The following is an 8911-nucleotide window of genomic DNA, read 5'->3' as shown; positions in this document are numbered from 1 at the left end:
GTCCATCTTGGCAGACAGCATGTCTACCTCCTTGAGCTGGTGCATTCCACTTCTCTTGTGGGTCTGAATTGGTTCTTCATTCCAACCTTGGTTGGAAGCCATCTTCTCAACAAGAGCAGTTGCATCTTTGATAGTGAGTGATAGAAAAGCGCCTCTAGCAGCAGCATCTATTGTCTCACGGGTGCTAGTGGTCAACCCAGTGGTAGAATGTTTGCACAAGAAGCCAATTCTCCATCCCATGATGAGGGCACTCTGAGATGTAATTTTGAAACCGTTCCCTAGGCCTCAGGGACAGATTCATCGTGCTGTTGCTAAAAACTTGAAATTTTCCCACGCAGAGCATTCGTATTGCCCATGGGCAAGAACTTTGCTAGGAAGGCAGTGGAGCAGATATCTCATGTAGTGTTCTTGTCTTTATTGACGTAGAACCACTATTTTGCCTTTCCCAATAGTGAAAATGGAAAAAGGCAGAGTAGAATAGCATCTCTGGTTACTCCCTTGATGGTGAAAGTGCTGTAAATCTCTAGAAAGTGTTGGAGATGTGCACTCACATCCTCATGTGCCTTTCCACAAAACTGGCTAGCTTGCACCTTGTTGATAAGAGCATACTTGAGCTCAAATCCATTCTCTCCAACATCGGTTGCTGATCCAGTACGGATGTTAGCGGTGGTTGGAGCAGAGAATTCACGAAGAGTCTTGTTAGCCATAGCTTCAAACTCTGGTGTCAAACTTCTTCTTAGATGAGTGTCTTCCAAATTCAAAGCTTCTGAATTTTCAACGTAGTTCTTCAGAAGGTCAAAACCATTCATACATTATCATGCATAAGATACACAAGTAGGCAAACCAAGGGTAAGTCTATTTGAGTAAAGATAAATGGTTTCCTCGATCACATGAGTGTGGTGCAAGTGATATCAATATTCCTTTTGGATAGCCTTTCAACCTTCCCTGGCAATGGTGCCAAAAATGCTTGTTGGCATTCCTAACATTGCTACTAAGAATAGAGTTTTAAATCTATCCCTAGCAACAGCACTAGGAATGCTCTTGGTATTTATTAACGTGTCACTTGTTTGAAATACTTAGCCACCTATAATAAACCTATATCTCCTAGAATAACTAGGTTGTCATCCCTAGTATGAATATAAGAGATATGTTTGGATACTACCAAGAATAATACTAAGCAATTATTACTAATACAAGTGACTAGAGAGAAAATAGATATATAAATATGAATACAAAGTATCTGCAAGCGCACAGATAATTATACCATTGTAGCATTTTACCCAAGAGTATTCTAGGGTTGTCAATTTATATTTTACCACTAGGAAGGGATGGCTTATATAGGAATATGATGATCACTTACACATGCAATGGAGAGTCAACCATGTATGATCAATTTACTCATAACAGGGATAAGTCATAAAATAAATGATAATGAATGATAGATAACAAGTCATATGTAATGTAATTCACTTAGAGCACTCCCTATCTATGGCATTAGCATGGACTAGGAAGAATAGAGAAATATTCCTAAGTCATTCTAAATCATATGTCAAAGTATAATAAAATTAGTGCAACTACACCTAGCAATCATGGCAAGAATACTCTATATCTATACACAAGGGACATTACTAAGGAAGATCAGGAACAGAGCAAGTCTTCCTTCGTAACTGGGTCCTACTTTACCTATATTCAGGGAGTGGACTACAAAGGACTCAACGGGAGTGTCACTTACGCGATCTACCACATGACCCAGAATATAGGGTGCATTCGCAGGCAAACAACGTATAAGCACCACACTTACACAATGTTGACCACTCACCCATGATATCAAAGAGTGAGCGCTATACGATCTTATGTTTGAATATAAAGGCATTCTAACTATACTAAGCATATAATCAAAGTAAACAATGAACAATATAATTGAGAACATAAACAATATACAGAGCAATGTCAAATCCATTGTAACTAGCAAAATAAATACTGAAAGATAAAAGAGAGAGCTTACAAAAGGCTTTGCCAAGCCACGCTCCTAACACGATCTGGAATCTAGGCGAAGCTTGCCTCTCTCTACTTCTAACCTATGTAGCTATGACCTAGAATACTGTGGAGCCCTAAGGAAACTAGGGTTTCTGGCTCTGATAACTTGATCAAATGACTTCAATCTGATGGATGCCCTGATTGCAAGGGGAAGGGATGTGCTTATATAGGCCGGTGGCATCAACTAGAGCCCTCAGATCAAACTGACCTTGATCAACGGCGAAGATGCAAACCCTAAGGCGGTGGAGGAACTGACATAGAAGCAGGAGGCTGATAGGTGGGCCCCTAAGTCGACCGACCTAGGGTCGAGTCAGCCGACCCTAGCCTATGCTAGGTGGGCCCCACCTTCGGTGGCTCACCTTCTCGTGTCTTCTAGATTCTTCTCAACTTGGTTTCATGGTGAAATATGCTTTTTACACCGACGTCCTTGATATCTTTCCTCCTTTTCCTAATAACCCCCTGCAGAAACACAGATTCACCAAAACCTGTGGAATTCTATTAGTTTAAACCCTAATTCTATGTTGGAGATTGATTTATTCCCTTTTTCATGTTTAGTTGACGGTTTAAAATGAACAATAACTACCATCAATAGTGGTGATGGCCCTATCCATCCTCTACAATCCCCCATGTTCGGGTACGGCGTAGAGCTACAGGCTGGCATTGCTTGGTAGACCAGGTGATCTCTAGTGCCCGAAGTAAGCAAGTGTAGGTGAAGTTTAGCTATCCTTAGACCCAAAGGCCATAGGAATCCTTCTCTACCTTCTACCAACTCTACCCTTGGGTTGTCCTTAGATGAACTAGCTAGAAGAAAGTACCTCTGTTCCCTGTGGAAAATACGATACCCTGAATACTTCCAGGTGAAGGCTACAACGGTAATTCCATACGCTTGCAGATTCTTCTGCATTCGTTAAGAAATACCAACATAGATCTCGACAAGTTCTTCAACAAACAGGGCTGCATCAGCTGATTGACCTCCGATTTACCTGTAAGTACTGTCATGACTTTTATCATTACTTGTAAGGCTGCATCAGCTGATTGATCTCTTCCAAGTAGTAGTAAAAGTTAGTTATCGATTCTTATCTAGTTCAAGTACGGCTGCACTGATTAAGTTCGACCTCCACTGCTCGAATTAGATTAAGGTCAAGTTATCAGCTCTACCTAAAGGTGGCAACTTTTGGGTACATTCATTAACTTACTGATTTTGCTGATTTTCTTATTGTTATTATTCTTTCAACAATATCAATTTGCCTGATTGAGATTGATCTAGATCGGCCTCACATCCTTTTAATCCACTGTTTATTTTTGCTATATTGTGTTAATTTTTACTTCAAACAATGGATTATGCTTTATTGGCCGTTCTATTTTAATCTTGATCGTGCATGGGCTACATTCGAAACATGAGTTGTTTATAGAAAGATTTAATGATTAGTGAGCCTCGATTTATGGCCACCATCATAGCTATATTGATTCGGTCGACTGTTGGCATTTCTTAACACGATCACTAAGAATGGAGGTATTAAGTCCATCCTCAGTAATGGTGTCAGAAATGCCTGTTGGCATTCTTTAGCATCGCTACTAGAATTGGTTTGTCCTAACAATGATACTAAGGAATGTCAACTGATAGGTCATAACGTTTACAGATATTATCCGCAAGCGCATGGATCTATCATTGTAGCATTTCACCCGAAAGTATTATCAGGGTATCGTTATTTATATTTTCCTGTAGGAAGGCATGGTAACAAGATTTCTAGTATGAATATGAGCAAGATAGACATACGTGCATAACTAACCAAATGATCAAACAGGGGTAAATAGTTTTAGTGTAGATAGTGGACACACATACCCATCACATACTACACTCTTTGAGGGAGATAGATAAAGAATAAAAGAATGCCCTAATAGGAGTAGCTATATCTCAATACAGTTATGTACTATAAATGGGTTAATCATACATGTACATGAGCTAGAGTTAGGCCTACGTGAGATGGATTAGGAGGCCACCGAGTACTGGTCTGCCAACAACCTCATGTGACAATTTACGTACTCCTACACCATCGTCGAACATGGGGGATTAGAAAGGACGGATAGGGCTGTCACCACCTGCTGCCTACCCCTCAACCGTGAGACATGAAATGCATTCACCCGCCCCTATATATCTGAGCACCTCGCCCGCATACATAGCGACCACCCAAATCCCCCTGGGTCCCTGACCCTACGGATCGACAGGTAAAGGACTTGGGTGTACCCAAAAGCATGATGAACCACCATCTCAACATAAGTCTAAATCTATTCATGAACATGGTATGAACAATGAAGCTTTCAGCCAAGTATGACATGAACATGATATAGGGACTATATTCTAGTTCATATATCATGAATATATCAACATGACTATATTCTAGTTCATAGTATAAACTATATAAATAACATAAAGGCATGGCTATTTGGAGAAAGGATATTTCTATATTTCTCTCCAATTCCTCTCCAAGTACCAAGCCCTCCAAGATAGCTCTACTACTCCTACTACTACTACTAAGCTTAAAAGATGATAAATGGAGTGAGTGAGTGAGTGAGTAGTGAGGAGTGTGGTGTGTGTGTGAGGGCTCCTCCCCCTTTTCTTATATAGGGGTGGATGGTCGGTTTCTAGGGGAATATTCCTTGGATACACCACTGAACAACCCTCTAGGCATCAATGCCAATCTGCCATGACAAGGAGGGCACAGTTGGCAGAAGAAGGGGCGCTACCACGCCCCTAGCGTGCTCGCGCCTGGGCTAGGTTGGCCCGACCTCTCCTTCGCACTGTGGGTTCCTCTCTAGTCTTAGGCTTCGGTGCTGACGTGGGTTGGCCCTGGTTTGGTCCTAGATTGGGCCCATCCCCTCGTCTTTCTCTTTTAGGCTTTCCAATTTGGCTCCTTTTTGATACAAATCCCTTGTACTTGGTGTTATTTCCTGCAAAGTGTTAATTCTTCCAGTACAAGTGGAATTCAGTTAGTAGCAAAGCTATATGTGTGTAGAATTATGTAATTATTTCCTTTTTGGACTTATATTGGCGGTATAAATGTGTCTATAAGGACCGCCAATAAAATCCCCCAAGCTTACCCTTTGCTCATCCTCGAGCAAAAGCTAAGACATTTGGTTGTTGATCAGGAGTTGCTACTATGCCGATTATATTTCAAAGATGCCATGTTTATAACAAAGTTTTCTTCCGTAATTTGAATAAATTGGCACTTTTCCACCCATTATTTTCTCGTTACCTATGGGGCTTTTTAGCCTTCTCTATGTCTTGGGTGGTTGCATGACTGAACAGATTAACAGCCTTGCTTATCATTTGTTCTTTGATCGACCATCTTTCTAGAGTTTTTAGAAAGTTTTGCAAAACAAAATGTAGTTCCTCAAATGATACACTTGATCGTTCAATTGTGTATGAATTCCTCACCAAAGGCTTCTGACTTTGCCTTTCTTTCATCCTACCATCTAATAAGGCTGATGTGGAGCTTGGGTAGGTATGAAAGTGGTATACTTGTACCATGTCATGTTGCTAAGTCAAAAACTGGAACCTATGGAGAGACTAGTCATACACTTTGATCAAGATTTGTGCAAGTGTGTGGAATATTTTTTTGAGTTTTGTGTACTCCAGTGTCATGCCTTTCTCTTTTGGAGTTTTGGGAAGTATGGGCTATTTTTTTTCTTTCTTCTTTTTTTGGCTCATGCTTCTTTGGCATGGCATCTTTTATTTCTCTCATATTTTTTTGCACAACCCATACTTCTCTTTTTGATGGATCTTTGGAGAGAGGTACATGACATAAATGATGGAGAATTTTGGTGGATGGAAGAATATGTTTGTGCGTAACTCTTAGTCTTAGAGTCAGCATTTTTATTTTGTGGGTGTACGTGGATCTTGATCATGGGTGCATGAAAAGAATATCAACATCAGTCACAACAATTTGACAAAGCTCAACATGAATACAAGCAGCATGTGACTAAAGGTTTGTATATGTAAAGAGTATGTCATATGGCTTTGGTAGGAATTTTAGATCATTGAGAAACTTTTGATTTTAGCATTTTGAATAAAATTCCGGATGCCAAGTCTTTCTTAGAACAAAGTTATAGCAAAGTTTGTTGCACTATATCATGTCAAGCAACTATTTAGACTAGAGTAAGCATTTTGCAACCCACAAGTTTCAAGTTTTTAGGATGAGACATTTTTAGCCAATAAACTCAAATCTTGGTGAAAGCTAAGTTATAAACTAGGCATAGTTGAAATATAAGACAGAGCAACTATTCATCATTTCAACAAGGATAGAGCTAAATATTCCTACAACACATATATATGGAGTGGAATAAATATTTTTTGTCTTTTTTATCTTTTTGCATTTTTATGCATGGTAAATAAATAAACATGCAAAATAAAAACAAATGCAAGGGAAATAAATATGCAATGCAATGTACCTCTGAGGGGGTCCTCCCCCAAGCTAGCTCAAGGCCTATGGTCCGAGGTTGCTTGATGAAGGCTCCGACGTCGATACGTTATTATTATTATTATTTATTATTTGTTTTATAATGTTATGCTTGTTTTTGTCCTTAGCGGCTTTTAGAACAATGATCAAACTAAATGAAGTTTCAATTTGATCAAGGTAGACTAATTGTTGACGCTAGTTATCAACCAATTTATATGCCAAAATATCCCAAGGAAATGCATGAAAATGATCACCAATAGAAACTTAGGGGTTTAAACTGACAATTTTCATGAGTTTTGGTGAATCTATGTTTTTAGTAGGGTTTATTCAGAAAACTTTCAAGAGGGATCTAATCGTCAAAGGAAAAGTCAGAATTTCAGCGCAACTCAAAATCTAGAAGATTCCAGAGGACTCTAGGAGGCAATCGCCCGAGGCAGGCCCCGAGAGGCTGCCAGGTGGGACCGACTGGTCCCACCATGGTGCCGCCTGGTCCTAGCTAGTGGGCCCCGCCTGTCAGCTTCTAGAAGGTTCCTCCCACCGACGTTTAGGATGCATCTAAGCCATTCCTTAAGTTGGTTTGATCCAAGGGCTCACGTTGCTTCCTCAGGCCTATAAAACCAGGGCCCCCCCTCTCCTAGGGCATCAACCCTAATTCAGTTGATCATTAGTCAGGGTTAGACAGAAAACTAGGGTTTCTAGAGTTTATATTAGAGAGCTCTTGTTCTTCAGAGTTCTAGTATAGCCTAGCTAGCTAGATTTGAGTAGAGTGCGAGCTGTTGCTCAGGATTCTGGATCTACCGTCTAGAGACTAGTAAATCCATTGTATCTCTTATTTATGACTTTATGCTACTTTATGATTATGTTGCTATTTATTATGTTCCTAGTTTGCTCTAGTAGTTTGCTTGATATAGTTATGATTAATGATGAGTTTATGCATATGTTCGCAAAGCGCTTAGCCTATTACATGTGTGGGTTAAGTGGTAGAGAGTATGTAGGCATGGTGCTTAGATATTATTTACCTGCGGATGCCCTCTACAAGCCAGGTCATGTGGTAGATCGCGGATGTGACACTCCCGTTGAGTCCTTTGTAGTCCACTCCCCGTTTGTAGAGAATGTAGAATGATATTGCAAGGTTAGACAAGCTCTGTTCTTGATCATCCTTAGTATTGTTTCCTTATGCATAAATCCTAGTTAGTTGTACTATAGATGAGAGTGTATATTAGAATGTACGAAAGACTTAATAGATTAGTAATGACTTCGGATTCTTTTACTCTTAATGAATCTCCTACTTAGCTATACTACATTAGTGAGTCTCTACTTCTATCTCTAGAATACCGCTATTACCTTATGATTTTCATTTATTTACCCTTTGACTTACCCCTGTGATAGCATGAGTGATGATTATTATCATAAGTATATACTTTTGTCAATGCCTCTATGCCTACTCAATTCCATAAGCTCTTCCTAGTGGTAAAAATATAAATCGATAACCCTAGAATACTCTTAGGTAAAATGCTACAATAGTATAATTATTTGTGCGCTTGCAGATACTTTGTATTCATATTTATATATATTCTCTCTCTAGTCACTTGCATTAGTAATAATTTCTTAGTATTATTCTAGTAGTAATGCTAGGTAGTATCCAAACATATCTCTTACATTTACACTAGGGATGACAACCTAGTCACAGCTAGGAGGTATAGGTTTATATAGGTGGCTGAGTATTTCAACCAAGTGACACGTTAATAAATACCAAGTATATTTCTAGCGTTGTTACTAGGGATAGATTTAAAACTTTATTCTTAGTAACTACGCTAAGAAATACCAACACGCATTTTTTACGCCGTTACCAGGGGAAGAGCATATGGCAAAAGGAGAATTAACAAAATAAATACTTATTGATAAAATCATAACCTCTGCTTTAGCAGGCTTACCCTTGTTTGTCTTTGTTCATATCTTATACAGGGTATTGCAGGTTTGGTTGTGATTCACCAACATTTTCCAATCAGAATCAACCGAATCTAGAGGAAGTTCAACACCAGTTTCTAAAGCCATGGCTGAGAAGACTCTGTGTGAATTCTCTGCTCCAAGCACTGAGAACATCCGTATTAGACCAACACTTAACATCAACAATCTTGAGTTCAAGCTCAAGCCAAGACACATCAACATGGTGCAAGCTACTTCATTTAGTGGAAAGGCACATGAAGATGCTAGTGCTCATCTTTAGAATTTTTTGGAGATTAGTAGCACAGTGGTCATCAAGGACGTTGCTCAAGACATCATACTACTCCACCTATTTCCATTTTCATTAGTGAGAAAAGCGAAGCAGTGGTTCTACACCAATAAAGATCAAATCAACACTTGGGCAAGATGTTCAAAGGCCTTCCTAGAAAAGTTCTTCCCTATAGGCAAGACGA

At 39.4% G+C, this 8911-nt stretch overlaps 1 non-coding gene across 1 annotated transcript; it reads left to right on the top strand.

The window, feature by feature from the left end:
- The first annotated feature begins 233 nt into the window (after positions 1–233).
- LOC136468221 (small nucleolar RNA R71) lies at positions 234–343 on the top strand. Its single transcript, XR_010761754.1, has one exon. It is a non-coding gene; the product is annotated as a small nucleolar RNA R71 (small nucleolar RNA).
- Positions 344–8911: the final 8568 nt, after the last annotated feature.

This window comes from Miscanthus floridulus, chromosome 7 (genome assembly GCF_019320115.1).
Source record: "Miscanthus floridulus cultivar M001 chromosome 7, ASM1932011v1, whole genome shotgun sequence".
Lineage (NCBI taxonomy): Eukaryota > Viridiplantae > Streptophyta > Magnoliopsida > Poales > Poaceae > Miscanthus > Miscanthus floridulus.
The sequence above is the reverse complement of the archived record's forward strand: the minus strand, read 5'-3'. Positions and strand labels throughout refer to the sequence as shown.